Raw genomic sequence first — 16468 nt, 5'->3', positions numbered from 1 at the left:
GTGGATCGTCAGTGTACAGAATCTCTCTTTGCCACTAAACTATTGGCTTTAGATTTATAAAGTAATGAATTACAATCCTGTAAACTCTTTACAGGAGAAATATATCTATAATGTTGGAAAACTCTATCTTAATCCCGATCTATACAGGATTTATCTTTATCCCAATCTGGGTATGTAATTAAATAGGGAGGCATTACAGATACAGAGAGAGAGGAAGAGGTGGGGGGGCAAGAGAGAGAGAGGTGGGGAGGGGGAGGGAGGGAGGGAGAGAAGGAGAAGGAGGGAGGGAGAGAGGCAAGAGAGAGAGGAGAGAAAGAGAGGCAAGAGAGAGAGGAGAGAAAGAGAGGCAAGAGAGAGAGGTGGGGAGGGGGAAGGAGGGAGAGGGAGGGAGGGAGGAGAGAGAGGCAAGAGAGAGAGGAGAGAATGGGAGGAAGGGAGAGAGGAGGTAGGGAGAGAAGGAGAGGGAGGGAGAGAGAGGCAAGAGAGAGGAGAGAGGGGGAGGGAAGCAGGGAGGGAGGGAGAGAAGGAGAAGAAGGGAGAGAGAGAGAGAGAGGCAAGAGAGAAAGAGAGGCAAGAGAGAGAGGAGAGAAAGAGGCAAGAGAGAGGTGGGGAGGGGGAAGGAGGGAGAGGGAGGGAGGGAAGGAGAGGGAGGGAGGGAGGGAGAGAGGAGAGAGAGAGGCAAGAGAGAGAGGAGAGAGAATGGGAGGAAGGGAGAGAGGGAGGTAGGGAGAGAAGGAGAGGGAGAGAGACAAGGAGAGGGAGGGAGAGAGAGGCAAGAGAGAGAGGTGGGGAGGAAGAGGCAAAGGGAGTGGGAGGGAGAGAGAGGCAAGAGAGAGAGAGAGGGAGGGGAGGGAGAGAGAGAGGGAAGAGAGAGAGAGAAGAGAGAGAGGAGAGAGAGGGAGGGACGGAGAGAGGAGGGGAGAACACTGTTTATGCATCCATTGGAATGGACTTATTTATTAACCACTATCTGATCTAGCCTACAGCTTACCAGTTAAATGCTCACTGTTTCTGTCCATGTTCTTCCCAAGGTTCATTATATTTGTGGTTCTAAATTGTAAAAGCACCTGGAACTCATTTCTCCTTCATTGACAGCTGAGTGGTGTTCACTGGGATGCTATTCCAGTTCGCATTTACATTCCCCCCAGAGTGGGCTTTGCACTCTGCAGTAGTTAAAACAGAACCAGCCATTTGGCTTGTGCTATAAAAGACAAGAGGTATCTATTGACAGCCAGGATAATGTAGGACTTAACCATTGTTCACTGAAGGTTCAAATAAAGTGAATGAATTGGGGCTGGCTCTGCTGTTTCAGCTCAACCTATCCCATAGGATTGTGGTTGTAGAAATAAGATGATCGCCATGTGACTCGTTCTTGGAGAAAATTGATAAAAATTGGGATACTTTTCCTCACTGATCTGACATATTCCAATTCATAGATTGGAGACCATTTTCCAGTTTAGGTGCAGGAATTTGTGATGACTCCCGCAGACGCTTTCCCAGATGCCTCTTCAGATGTCAGCTCGGAGGAACATGAACCAGTTCTGGGCACCTCAGGAGGGGAGTTGGTCAATGGCTCCAAGCAGTTGTCTGAGAGGGATTTGGCTGAAGCACAGCTGCAGCAGGACAGCCCCGAGGCTTCAGGTGGGGAACGCAGGCAGCTGCAGCTGGTCAGTGATGAGGAAGAGGAACTGCCTTCTGCACCTGATCCATGAACATGTAGGGCAGAGAAAAAGCAGGAGCAGAGAAGGTCAGCTAGATTGCTCGTGAGGAGGCAGCCTCACTGCTCTTGATGGGCTGCATCAGAAGTTGGCTATTTAGCACAGCAGACAGATGGATGATGCTGGGAACAAACTCTTTGTTTTCTTACTATGTATTCCTGCATTCAACTTTGGTTAGTGTCTCTTCAGCTGTTTCCAGGGATGAAATCCAGCAGGTTCTGACAGGTTCTGGAGAACTGGTAGCGGAAATTTTGAGCAGTTCGGAGAACCGGTAGCGGAAATTTTGAGTAGTTCAGAGAACTGGAAAATACCACCTCTGACTGGCCCCAGAGTGGGATGGGAATGGAGATTTTGCAATATCGTTCCCCCAGGAGTGGGGAGGGTGTTAAGGATATAGTTGTTGTGTTACCAACCAGCAGAGTGTAGAGCACAGAAAAACGTTGCTGAGAGTAATGAATAAGAGATGTGCAAATTGGTTTATCAAAAGTTTACTTTATAGTGAAAAAACAATCTCATAGTCTTTAAATCAATCCAAGTCTTTTCCCAGTTAAATCATTCCAGTGATACAAAAATCTTCTTACCACACAAACAGTAGTTGGTTAGAATAACAAACTCACTGTGGTTCACAAACCACGATGGTAGCAGATCCATCCAACCGATGATAGCACAATGGATAGCACACACTATGGTAGCTTATCATCAACTGAATACAGTATCTTTCTTAAATACGTTCACTAGTGATTATCTAATTACAGCATGACTCAGCATTACAATGAATCAGCAGTAAAACTTTAAAGTGACACAATACATATTCATATTAAAGTTACAGAACACATATATTGCCTGGACAACTTGTTAGGCTCAAACCATATCCTAACAGAGGGAATGGGGATTTTGCAGTATCCTTCCCATGGAGTGGGGTGGGAATGGAGATTTTGCAGTATCCTTCCCCTGCCATGCCCACCAAGCCACGCCCACCAAGCCACACTACACCCACCAAGCCACACCCACAGAACCGGTAGTAAAAAAGTTTGGATTTCACCACTGGCTGTTTCCCTTGCCTTGCCTTTGCCTGTGGATTTGCCTTTTGCCTTGGGAACTTGCTTTATCCTAGTGGACTGGACTAGCCTTTGCCTTGAGAACTAGTTGGCTTCATTTGAGCAGCCTGTGGAACTCACTGGGGTTGAGCTGGTGCCAGCAGAGGGAATTGCTGGGCAATACCAATTCAGGCTTGGATGCCTTAATAAAGATTCCTTACACCTGTGGTGTACGTGTGAGAGTTAGTGAGTGAGTGGGACAGGACAGAATTGTAGATAAAGTGACTTTTTCAGATGGCTGGACAGTTTCACTCTGAACGTATCTAAAAAAGGGGGGGAGGGTAACCGGTTTAACAGCAAACGTTTCTAATTTTTTCCTAACTTTCAACCAGAATCTTCCACCTTGTGAAAATTTCCTTGCCCTCCATGCTGGGATAATAGAGGGTAAATTTTGACCTTCGTTTGTGTCAGGCCTCTTCCAGAAATCAAAGTGGATTACCTGATTCTCCCATAATCATCTTGTGGTAGGACTTCGCTTCCATTCCCTTGCCAGATTCTTTGCCCTATTTGAGTTTGTCTAAGTTATTACCCTGTTTCCCCCAAAATAAGACATCCCCTGATAATAAGCCCAATCGGGCTTTTGAGCGCATGCGCTAAAATAAGCCCCCCCTGAAAATAAGCCTTTCCCGAAAATATTTAAACGCACATGCAGCCAGTGCCCGCCATTTCCTCTGGTTAGAGTTAGGGAGACAGAGCTGGAAATCAGGTAAAACGGCAAGAGGAGCCCCGTCTTGCTCCATGTGCCCCAAAATAATAAGACCTCCCCGAAAATAAGGCCAAGCGCTTATTTCGGGGTTCAAAAAATATAAGACAGGGTCTTATTTTTGGGGAAACATGGTATTAAAATATAGCGTCTAGAGCTGGACATAGGTGTGATCTGAGCAATGAAGAAGAGTATAGAATGGTTGTTTCTTGTAGTTGGAAACAATATTTTTAATGTGTCAACCTTCTTAAAAGTATGACAACGCTCCCTCCAATATAAAGGGCTTTTATACTCTGCAGTTCCAGATGTTTGCAAGGTGTCTGCTACTTTGAATTCTTCCCATCATGCCAACACCGGAATCATTCTCACCTTACTCCCTGCTACTCTCTAGCAGATTTTCCACTGACTTCAGCAGAAGCCGGTTCTTGTTGTCATTCATCATGTTCTTATTTTAGGCCCTTGAAAATTATTAATTAGGAGTGGATGGTTTAAATGAATCCAGTTGCTTTGAAGCTAAGTGAACATTGTCTTCATTATGTGCTAATTCTTGGGATGATGCAATGGTATCGATATAATTATGGAGGAATAACGAGAAAGTCATCTTGTGCAAGGGAGCCGATTTGCATTTTAAGCACTTAACACAATCCAAACCCAGAGCCTTTATTCTGTTGGTCAGGCACCTCCTGAATAGATGCATTACCATGTCAAAGATGAAAACAACATTAATAAACTCTCTCTGTGTGAGTGTGTGAGTTGTGTGTGTGTGTGTGAGAGAGAGAGAGACAGAGAGAATATAAATTGCAACAGTTTATTTGAATAAGTTATTGCACAGAGCTGGGATTTAGAAAAAGCTGGGAATTTAAGAGGAAGGATCTATGGCTGGTTAAGGACTTTAGACATTTTTTATGTGGTTCTCCTACTTCTAAGTTTTGAGGGAAGCATACATTATTGTCTCCTCCTGAGGCACTTGGGCTTCATTAAACAAGAAGGGTGTCCACAGGGAGAAGGCCAAGGAGTATCAAAATGGTGGCTGCAAAAGGCAGCCATTTTGGCAGTTTTGACCCTTTCGCTGCAGAGATAGCTCTGCAAAGACACTGGTTTTATGATTTTGGTGCTGATCAACAATGCTCCTGAACAAGCAAAAAAATAAAAATAAAAATCCAGTTTGATGTTGGCAATTTGAATGTCGTAATAACTGGGCAAGCACTAGAGATTTTTTTTAAAAAAGGGATACAAACTGTGGGGAGAGAATTATGGTTCTCCTGATGGCAATCTGCACCTAATCATTCTCAGCCACTGAAAAGATGACTCACACGCTCAATAGACTTATCACTCTGCTATTTCGAGAGGCACTTTGTGTTTTTGAGGCTTTGTTTGTGCACGAAAGCCTTTCCATACCCTCCCTTCAAAGTTGACATTTTTCTTTGTGTAGGTCTCCGCCACCAATTCCACATTGCTTTCAGTTGTCAAAAGTTGCCAGGCCCTTAAACACACTTGCAAGACTGCATTCCTCATTTGTATCGTTTTCTCTCTTTATCCCCAAGATTTATGAGCGCTGCACGTTGACTTTCGTCACATTTGGCCTGATTTAGAGAAATCCCAGAACTGGAAGGGTATTCATTCATTCCGGGGCTCAAACTGCTCTGGGAGGGCTGCAGACATTCCCAGTGATAGGGACACAAGTGAGTGTTGTGCTGATCGAAAGCTACCACACACACAGTGATTTTCAGCGGAGATCATTCATGTGCTAATTTTCAGACAGACATAAGCACAGATAATCCGTGGGGCATTTTCAGCATCCGACAGTGACATGGGCAATTTTTGGTGGAGTCTTTTCACAAGATGGCTGCATTCACAAGACACGTTTAACCTCACCTGGGTACTGAATTAATTCATTCTCTGGTATGCATAATATACTGAACTGTAAAATAACCACACTAGTTGGTTGGTTGGCAACATTGTCAGACTCTCTCTCTCTCTCTCTCTCTCTCTCTCTCTCTCACACACACACACCCTAGCTAAGATTAATAGAATAGTAGTCAGGCATAGCATATTGTGCAAATGTGCCTGCTAAGTCTTTCAGTGGTTTACACATCTCGTTAAGTAGGTTGTATGAATATACCCATTGTGATGTTAGTTGTCACAGCAACCTACAAAGCCCAGTGTCTGTATTATGGGGATAGGCATTGTGGTTCTGGATGAAGGAGGAAAAAAATGAGAGAGAAGTTTTGTAGAAAACCAAGGTGGCCCAACAGATCATTTTCTGAAGAATTACTTTGAAGACCCAAGAGAAGGAACACAAGTGAAAGTAAGATCTTTTTGAGAGGCCCCAATACCTCATTGTGAAGTCCGTCAACAAGAAATTCCTAATATTTTCCCCAATCCCACACAGAAGGTTGCCTAGTCTACTCATGCAACTCTGAATGTAGTTCTAATAAGAACATTTTAAAAAGAGTTCACCAGCTACATTCCAAGATTATTTTGAAGAAAAATTGAAAGAATACCCTTGTTGGACCCAAGCAAGTCTGAATCTGGTTGGAGCGCAGACGACCCATAAAATTAACGCAAATTTCCTTGCATGGGAGGAAGGCAATAAATAACCACATAATAAAGAAGCCATAAATAACTGCACAATGAAAATACGACATCGCTGCTAGTTGTGGAAGCTGTTTTCCCAAGAATATGCACCATAAAATAATCCTTAAGGCAAATGGGACATACCCATAACTGCTAGAATTCCTATGTTCTTGCAACCTACAGCAAGAACACCTAAACATTTCGGGCTCAAGAGATATTTTAGGTCTATTTCTGGATGCTTCAGGGATGAATAATATATAGTTGAGTAGACTGATTTCCAAGAGAAGAATATTTATATAGGGGAGAGTTGGGCTTTTTAAAAAAAATTAGAGGTGTAATGGCATAATCCTGTGACTCACATATAGATTTTTGGTAATTGTCAACAATCAATAGGCCACCAATTTTTTGGGAGCAGAAAAAAAGGATTCCGTAGACCACCCATAAACCTGTTGTGCACCACCAGAGCAGCAATTGGTATTCATTTTCTGTATATTTAAGCCCAATTGTTTGTCACATTAACAAGTATTCTTCAGGCTTTCTTTTCTTTTCCAAAAAGAAAAGGCTCAGAAAGCTCACATATATCTGGATTCCAGAACAGAGGTAGATAGTTTACTTTGGCTCCCATAACACAAAGAGTATGATGGCAAAGCAATAAATTGAAAGAGCCAGTTTTCCTCTAGGCATTCCAGTTGATTTGCTTTTTTAATTGGGAGAAAAAAGTTCTGAGATCTGTGGAATATTAAATTGCTCCAACGCAAACAAACAAAAACAAGAAGGAAAAGAAAAACATCAGCAGATCAAAAAGCTTATTTGCAATTCCCTTTGTCTTTAGAAATATCTATACCTGTCAGTTCTGAAAAGTCATGGAGCTTCATCTAGCCAAGTAATGGCGCACACAGGACTGAACATGACAGAGGATTTGGAGGGGGCGGGGGGCAAAGCAGAGCAAAATATTATTTCAGATTTTTTTTCTCTGTCTCCCTTCTAAGACCATCTCCTACCGTAGCCTTCCCCAACCTTCTCTTCAGCTGTGCTGGAATTGCATTCGCACAATTCTTAGCTATTACCAGATCAAGGAAAACATCCTATCATTTTGGTACAGTGCAATATAACTGGCAATCAAAGGTACAAAACGGGGAGAACAGAACTTTTTAAGCTAACTATGAGTCGCAGTGGCACAGTGGTCAGAGTGCAGTACTGCAGGCTACTTCTGCTGATCACCAGCAGTTTGGCAGATCGAATCTCACCAGGCTCAAGGTTGACTCAGCCTTCCATCCTTCCGAGGTGAGTAAAATGAGGACCCAGATTGTTGGGGGCAATGTGCTGACTCTGTAAACTGCTTGGAGAGGGCTGTAAAAGCACTATGAAGCGGTATATAAGTCTAAGTGCTATTGCTATTGCTAACTAACTTCCACTCATCTCACCTCATCTTACCTTCATGGGAGGGCGTGTTTCTATCTTTCTCTGCTCTGGGATGGAACAGTATTTCCCTCCAGGCTGAAGTGGAGCCAGCAAGGAGCACTCTGGGTGCAAACATTTAGCCATCAGTGAGTTCATCTTTTTTTTTTTTAGTTTAACATTTTTATTGAGTTATAAAGTATTGTAAGATACAAAAGTAAATAAAAAAGGGGGGGTGGGGGGAAGGAAAAGAGAAGTGAGGACAGATAGGGAAAGGAAAAGGAAGCATTGACTTCCGACTCTCTCTGTTACAATAAAATAAGGCATTAAAATCAAATCACAACTTTTTGCTTTTCCATAATAGTATGAACAAGACATTTCTGTAAAGATCTATCACTCTAATCTGTAAAACCCAAAGTCAGAGTTTCATTCTTTTCCGCATCAAGCACAAAGTTCAGAAGTGGTTCCCATGTGGAAATAAAAGTACCAGTGATGAGATTCAATTTTTTTTACTACCGATTCTGTGGGCGTGGCTTGGTGGGCATGGCTTGGTGGGCGTGGCAGGGGAAGGATACTATAAAATCTCCATTCCCACTCCACTCCAGGGGAAGGATACTGTAAAATCTCCATTCCTTCCTCACTCCAGGGGAAGGTTACTGCAAAATCCCCATTTCCTCCCGATCAGCTGAGACTCGGGAGGCAGAGAATAGATGGGGGTAGGGCCAGTCACAAGTGGTATTTACCGGTTCTCCGAACTACTCAAACTTTCAGCTTCCGGTTCTCCAGAACTGGATAGAACCTGCTGAATACCACCTCTGAAAAGTCAGTATGTTACATACGTACTTTTGTTTCTACATGGAAACCATTTCTGAACTTTGTGCTTGATGCGGAAAAGAATGAAACTCTGACTTTCAGCCGACTCCATCAACTTCTGCAACCATTCGTCCATGGTAGGAACTGAAGTGTCCTTCCATTTTTGTGCATACAATAGTCTTGCTGCTGTCAACATCTAAAGTTCCAAGTTTTTTCTCCAGTTCTTTTTCCATTAGGCCCAAAAGGAAAAGTTCTGGTTTAATTTTTACCTCCATTTTCAAAATTTTCTTTATTAACATATGAATCATACACCAAAATCTTTTTGCTTTATCACATCTTCACCATAGATGATAAAAAGTCCCTTTTTTACTTTTACACTTCCAGCATTCATTTGACATGCCTTTATACGTCTTAGTTAACTTATCTGGTGTTAAATACCAATGATACATCATTTTATAGAAATTTTCTTTTAGATTATAATTTAATGTAAATTTTAAACCCTTCGTTCACATATTTCCCCATTGTTCAAGCTTCACATTATATCCAGTGGTGGGTTGTCCCCGGTTTGGACCGGTTTGCAAGAACTGGTAGTAAAATCGGCGGGAGGCTCCGCCCACTGACCCGGATGTCATCATAGGTGATCAGAAGAGCGTGCGCGTGGATGCGATGCAAATTGGTAGTAAAGGTAAGTAGAACCCACCCCTGATTATATCCAATATTCCTTGCCATCATTGAGTTCATCTAACAGTAACAAGGTCAAGCCATGTTTCATCATTTTATGTGGGGGCATCCTGATATGCTCTGTCAAAGGCTTTGGTAAGGTTTTGTTACACTATCTGTTTGGCATTCCTCTGATCTATTACGTTAATAACTTTATCGAAGAAGGATATAAGGATAGTCTGGCATGATTTGTTTGCAATAAATCCAGACTGGCTCCTATTTATTATAGATGTCTATCCAAGCGCTCACAGATACGCCGTTTAGTAAATCAGATCAGTGATCTTGCTCCGTATAAACTGCAAGCATGTTTATTTATCCCTAATGGGAGAAGGAGCTCAAAATAGTTGGGAGAATGGGCAATAGATTTTACTGCGGACTAAAAATAGAGGAAGACAATATGGCACACACAAAAACATAGTAAATACTATTTTAGTAAATACTAAAAAGTAAATACTAAAATAGGATTAGAAACAACTTTTCTGACTTTTAATTCCCATATACCCATTGCAGAAAAATAATCTCACAACACTGACCTCGGTCATCTTTAGTTATTCATACTTGTCTTCAGAGGTGGTATTCAGCAGGTTCTGACCAGTTCTGGAGAACCGGTAGCGGAAATTTTGAGTAATTCAGAGAACCGGTAAATACCACCTCTGACTGGCCCCACCCCCATCTATTCTCTGCCTCCTGAGTCCCAGCTGATCGGGAGGAAATGGGAATTTTGCAGTAATCTTCCCCTGGAATGGGGAGGGAATGGAGATTTTACAGTATCCTTCCCCTGGAGTGGGGTGGGGATGGAGATTTTACAGTATCCTTCCCATGCCATGCCCACCAAGCCTCGCCCGCAGAACGGGTAGTAAAATTTTTTGAATCCCACCACTGCTTGTCTTCCATTATTCTTTCAGACAAGATTCTTCTGTAATGTTTGCTCTGTGTGGATGACAGTGAAAAAACGGGGGTTGATATTTTCCTAAGAAATCTGACAATAACACCAGACAATTAGCTGACAATGTGTTGCACCTAAACTTGTAATCCTAGATCTACTTCTTTCTTCTGCAATAATTCTTGGAAAGCTGTTGTTTGTAGGCACAGTATTTCAAAGAGCATTAGATATAAATGTATCTTGGGTAATATCCCAAACCAAGGAGTCAACAATATTCTCAAAACTATCTTGGGGAAGGTACTTAGAGGTCATAAAAAGTGCTTTTGCAACTTGCTAAAAAAGAAAAGAAAAGATGAGGCTAGCAAATTGCCTTTACCAAGTACAGGTAGTCCTTGACGTACAACAGTTCATTTAGTTGTGGTCATAAGTGGAGCACTACCTATATATTAATTTTCTTGAAGGCCAACCCGTATATGCCTTAAAGGAGTCTCACTGGGTTTCAGTCAATTCAGCCAAATTTAACCTCTAGAGATATCTACAAGAATAAGTTAAAGCACTGAGCCAACTTATAGGATATGTATTATTGCTGAATTGCCATTACTTCCAGAAGACATGGAGGCCTAGCAGTGTTATGCTGGTCCTAATCTCCAATCTCTTTTAATTAGATTGGATTACTCTTCATAATGGCCTCCGTGCTTTTCCAGAAAAATGGAAGCTTATAGATCAAATTCATTCTTTCCAGAAAAAGGCCAAACGTTGATGACATCAAATAGAAGTAAGCTAAAGCCTTGTGCATTATGTGGCATTTTTAGTCATTGTATTGAAAAAGAAAATACAATAAGGTAATGACACAACTATTATAGTTCTTATAGATCAGGGGTGTAAAACTGGATTTCTGTTCTGCCCCAGCTCCGGATTTCCAAGGATATTGACACAACCAATGGTTCTTATCAAATTTATTAAGTAGCAAGAATAAACAAGACCGGCAAAGGTTGGCAACCAGCCCAGAAAACAAGATATGATAAACCAAAATACTCTGATAATAAATACGAGTTGTTTATAGCAAGAAACTTACTAACGGCGTGTGACTTAAATAGGCTAAGGGAGTGGCCAATTATCCTCAAACCTTACTCTCGAGGAGACCTCTTCCTCCTAAGTAGCCACTCCTGCCTTTTGGCAGCCCTGCATGCTCGAGCATTGAGGAGAGGCTCCTCCACTTCGCTCTCTCCACTTGAAGGAGCCTCTGGAGGTTCTGAAGGTCCTGGCTGAGTCTCTGCCTCTGGCACCACATCCTCTTCAGCCTCCTCACTGTCTGACGCGAGCGCCAGCTGTGCCGGCTGCTGGTGTGACACCACACCAGCCTCCTCATCGTTGGGATCAGCCACGATCCGCGCAGGCCGCTGGTGGGCCAAAACAATTTCTTCAAGGAAGGACCAGATCAGCATTGTAGTTCTTCTCCAAGGGCCAGCCAGGCAGAGGGAAAGACATGACAGAGACCTCCTGCAGTACCCTGCCAGCCAAAATGGGGCATGGTGGCCCACGTGACGTCCCCTGTGCCCCTTTTTTGGCCTGGACAGCTTCCTGCAGCACTTCGCCTGCCAAAACAGGGCAAGGAGGGACATACGCAGCCTAGTGGTGGGTTGCTCCTGGTTTGGACCGGTTCAATAAAAGCTGTAGTTAAACTAGCAGGAGGCTCTGCCCACTGATCCGGACGTCATCATAAGTGATCTGTGCATGTGCAGAAGAGTGGGTACGATGCAAACTAGTAGTAAAGGTAAGTAGAACCCACCCCTGGTACAGCCCCCCCCCCCCGTGCCCTGTTTTGGCTACCAGAGGCACCGCGGGCTGGTCCTTTGCTATTTCCAGGTCAGAACCATGGGCCAGATTTAAATACTAGGCCTTGACTTTGACGTCCCTATTATAGATTAATGATGGCTCAATGCATGCAGTCAAATAACAAGTTGAGACTAAAGACTATATGGATGCACAGAAATGTTAGGCTAGTGCTGTGTGGAAAAGTTGTCCAATATTAGTTTTATTAATTTAATTTTAATTTAGTTTTAGTTTTATCAATCCTCAATCAATGTAATGAAAAAGCATTTGCTTTTGATTTTTTTTTTCCAAAGGAAACAAAAATTTCAGTGAATTTTTCATGGATGGAATACAATATTTTTGCACTTATGCAAGTGCATGCAAGATGGCCAAGATGTTTGTGTGTGAATGGCTTGCACTTCATTGCACACCACTTTCCATCAGTCAGTGGCCTCCATGTTAAATTCTGAGGGAAGACTGAGAAAGTATGGTTTCGGGAGGTTTCAGAGCGATAGAAAAGTGTGTAATAGACATCAACAGTGGCAACTTTTTATCACTTAGAGCAATAAAGGAAGTTAAATAATATCAAAAAGAAACTTGGGAAATGAATGCTCGAGAAATGCTCAACATAGAAAAACAGTAACCTCTTTCTGAAGGGAGGAAACCTTGAAATTACAAAGCAGATTTTGTACAGCCAGGGATGGGCTGCTGGGGATTTGCAGGGGTTCCGGAGATTCTGTGAAATTCTGTGCAGATTTGGGAAATTCTGTGCAGTTTGGAGAACCCCCAAATCCCACTCTTGGCTGACCCCACCTACCCTACCCAACCCCTCTCAGGAGTCCTCACGCGGCCTGTTTTGGATGAAGGTAAGTGCAGGGTGTGCACAGAGGCTCGGGGAGGGTGAAAAACAGGCCTACCAGGAGGCCATTTTCGCCCTCCCGGAGGCTCAAACAAAGCCTCCAGAGCCTGGGGAGGGCAAAAACGCCCCCCCCGCCATGGTGCAGGAGGCCGACTAGGCCATGCCTACGATGGCCACACCCACCCAGCAACTGGGCAGAGAACCCCTGACTAAAATTTTTGAAACCCACCCCTGTGTACAACCACATACCAAACACAATAGACATTGTTTTCCCATGGGGCTGTCAATAATGTATTGATACAAGATTAAGAAGCAAGTAAATAAGATAGAAGAAATGTTCAAGTAGGCAAACAAATATGAACCCATCTTATTTTCCTTCTTAGCAGGAGCTTTATAAGAGCCCATGTCTGATTCTGAGAGTTTGGAGCTAAAATAGTGACTTGGTTTTTTGTCTTGGCTTCTCCCACTATATGGTTGCATCAATACGTCAATACGGTAGCGGAAGCAGAAGTGAAGATGACCAAGAAGGAGGATACGTTGTGAGGGGTTGGTCTGGTCCTTAGAGGACCCTCAAAATCTATAGCTGGCACTCAGTGGTGAAATCTAAAATTTGTTACTACTGGTTCTGTGGGCGTGGCTTGGTGGGCGGGGGGTAATGTGACTGGGTGGACATGGCCATTTTTTTAAAAAACTTTTAAAACCATTTTTTCTACAACCTCTTCGGCGAAGAGGTTGTAAAAAATGCTTTCAAAAGGCCCTGACGATCCCAGCTGAGTTGCCTGATCGGCAGAGGTTTTTTTTCTTTTAAATGCCTCTGATGATCAGGCAACTCAGCTGGGATCGTCAGAGGCTTTTAAAAGAAAAAAAGGCTCTGAAAAGGTTATAGAAAAAATGCTTTCAGAAGCCTCTGACGATCCCAGCTGAGCCGCACAATCATCAGAGGCTTCTTTTTTTTTACTTTTAAAAACATTTTTTCGGCCAAAGAGGTTGTAGAAAAAATGCTTTTAAAAGTAAAAAAAAAAGCCTCTGATGATTGTGCGGCTCAGCTGGGTAGTGGCGGGGGGAGACAAGGATTTTTGCTACCTGCTCTCCGAACCACCCGCCTCCATCGCTACTGGATCGGGTCATCCGATCCAAACCGGGAGCATTTCACCCCTGCTGGCACTCCAGTATATTACAATATCTTTTATGAACGTTAAACTCGTTTTAGCTTCTGTTTGTCCTCTTGGTTTGATAGGAAGAGAAGTGGCCAAAATAATAAAAGGGAAACATTCCTGCAATTAATTGTCTTCCTCCTGTTCCTGCATTTGTATGCCCTGCCTTTAAAAGGAGAAAAGAAGAATAAAGGAAATGGGCTGTGCGTGACTAAGAAAAGATGATCAGCTTTGCAGGACAACGGAAGGAGGTGTGGAACAGGCTTCTTTGCTGTACCCTTAATCCAAAATTAGTATTTACTAATATTTCCTCTTTCTGACACAGTCATTAAGTTTCTTTATTTTTCTGCCTTATTAGCTGACAACAATCATTTGAGGTTTTATACCCAGTCACGGTTGTAGAGTCCAGTCTATGGACTGTAAAGCTTATTCATAACCCAGTTTTGTCTGCAGTTGTGTTGGAAAAGGATTGAATTACAGCTTTGGTAGCAGATTACATTTCTTTGTATTATTCTATTTATATATCTGGTTGTTCTATTATGCATACTCTTCACACAGTCTTTAAGGTTGATTGGGCCATATCTTATTTGCTGTTGTGGGGGGGGGGGCAGGAAGGGTAAATGTGCCCCCCCCCATATGGTTTTGAAAGAAAAATTAAGAACATACTATCATCAATTTAGAAAATCACTGGTTTTCAATTGCTCCTTTGAAATTCTGTCTACCATTCCGCCTAGTTTACGTTCAGTTTATTTTTTTAAAAAGCCCTCACAAATTCAAGAAAATGGATGGTGAAAAAATGGGAACTGCTTTAAGCTAAAAAAAAAAAAAAGTATAATTTTTTGCTGTTTGGCTATTTTTAAGATTATTTCACCAATTCGCCAATCCAGAAAAGCTCTGGATGATATTGCAATGTTTCTTAGTAGAACCAATTTCTCCAAGTTCAGTTTGTTTGTGCTGCTTCTAAAGTTAGATATTCAGTCTTTAAGACAATTGATTGATACCTACAATTTAAATATTTTCCAGAAATTCCAAGGACATCTGCAGGGGAGGAAGGAAAAGTCAAAATGGAAGTCACAATCACACGATTGAAGCCCAACCATTCAACTGCATTGTTACAACAACCATCTTAATGTTTTTGATACCCTTCTCCCCAATGCCCTGGCACAACGTCTAAGAGAATAAGCAAAAAGAAGCTGGACATACCAAGTTAAAAAAAAATACAGAAAAATGTGAGCAGCATTCAAACAAGCTCCAAAAAACAAAAACAAGAGCAGAAAATAAAACATATCAACTAACATTAGATTTACCAATCCACTAGACTTAAAAGGTCTTTTGGGAAAATAAATACATCCTGTGCATGAAATCAAAAAGGATTTTTATTTTTTTTTATTGAATTTATAAAATGTTTGTGTGCTGCCTTTCAAAACCTGCTTTCTCTTAACAGCTAACCACTGATTAAAATCATCAGATAACATTTTAAATGTTTAAATTGTTAACATGAACATGAACAATAGGCACAATAATTAAAATATAAAATGTGGTGGCATTATAATTTTATTTGCTATACACTTTTTCATAATTAAACTGACATTGTCAATATAACAATCAGTCCTTTGATCCACCCTATTGGCTCTGACTTTGAAATGAATTCAAAGCTGAGTTACATCATACATCAGGACACTTGGTCTGTCCTTTCAATATCTACCTATCTTATTTAAGGTTATTATATCTGGACTGCAAAATTCTAGAAGACCACTGAATGACAGCAACTTAGTCTATACTTCCTTGTTCACGTCTAGCACTCACCTGTATTTTTGCAGCCCAAATTATGATAACCCTAACTTGAATGAGGCATTATAGGAGATAGTGTCTGGTTGTAGTTTTTAAAGGACATCTTCAGAAGGACATTTAAAGTAGTAATTTTTCTTCTCTTATAGAGTTGTCCCAAGGTATCAAGGTATGCCCTTTTTGAAATGTCCCAATGAATTCAGTACATGAAATGTTTATGTTTTTTTGAAAAACGTCATGAGTCTAGATTAGATTAACAGAGTTGGAAGCGACCTTATAGGTCATCTAGTCCAACTCCCTGATCAAGAAGGAGACCCTACACCATTTCTGACAAATGGCAGTCCAATCTCTTCTTTAAAGCCTCCAGTGATGAAGCTCCCACAACTTCCGAGGGCAAGCTGTTCCATTGGTTGATAGTTCTCACTGTCAGAAAGTTCCTTCTTATTTCTAGGTTGAATCTCTCCTTGGTCAGTTTCCATCCATTATTCCTTGTCTGGCCCTCAGGTGCTTTGGAAAATAGCTTGACCCCTTCCTCTCTGTGGCAGCCCCTCAAATATTGGAAGACTGCTATCCTGTCTCCCCTGGTCCTTCTCTTCACTAGGCTAGCCATGCCCAGTTCCTGTAACCGTTCTTCATATGTTTTAGTCTCCAGTCCCCTAATCATCCTGGTTGCTCTCCTCTGCACTTTTTCTAGAGTCTCAACATCTTTTCTATAGCGTGGTGACCAAAACTGGATGCAGTACTCTAGGTATGGTCTTACAAAAGTTTACCATAGTAAACTATGTAGTAGCATGGACTATGCTAGGAAAACTGACTGCTCTCCATGACATTGTGAAATATGAAGAGAAGACTATTCAGTTCTTGTTGGCTATGTGGAAATAGTGGCGGAACTAGATGTTGAACAAAACATGGGAGACCCAAGTTCTATTCCCTTCTCAACCATGGA

General features: G+C 42.0%; 1 long non-coding RNA gene across 2 annotated transcripts in view; it reads left to right on the top strand.

The window, feature by feature from the left end:
* LOC117667138 (uncharacterized) overlaps nt 1-15104 on the top strand; it is a 17316-nt gene extending 2212 nt beyond the window's left edge. The window contains exons 2-4 of one of the 2 annotated variants that reach the window (XR_015734563.1): nt 8837-8991; nt 13818-13985; nt 14758-15104. This is a non-coding gene — a long non-coding RNA (uncharacterized LOC117667138). Of the gene's footprint in view, nt 1-8836; nt 8992-10310; nt 10685-13817; nt 13986-14757 lie in introns of those variants that run through there. The other variant, XR_009621088.2, reaches the window with a different exon arrangement.
* Nucleotides 15105-16468: the final 1364 nt, after the last annotated feature.

This window comes from Pantherophis guttatus, chromosome 5, assembly GCF_059756535.1.
Source record: "Pantherophis guttatus breed Tessera chromosome 5, ASM5975653v1, whole genome shotgun sequence".
Lineage (NCBI taxonomy): Eukaryota > Metazoa > Chordata > Lepidosauria > Squamata > Colubridae > Pantherophis > Pantherophis guttatus.
The sequence above is the reverse complement of the archived record's forward strand: the minus strand, read 5'-3'. Positions and strand labels throughout refer to the sequence as shown.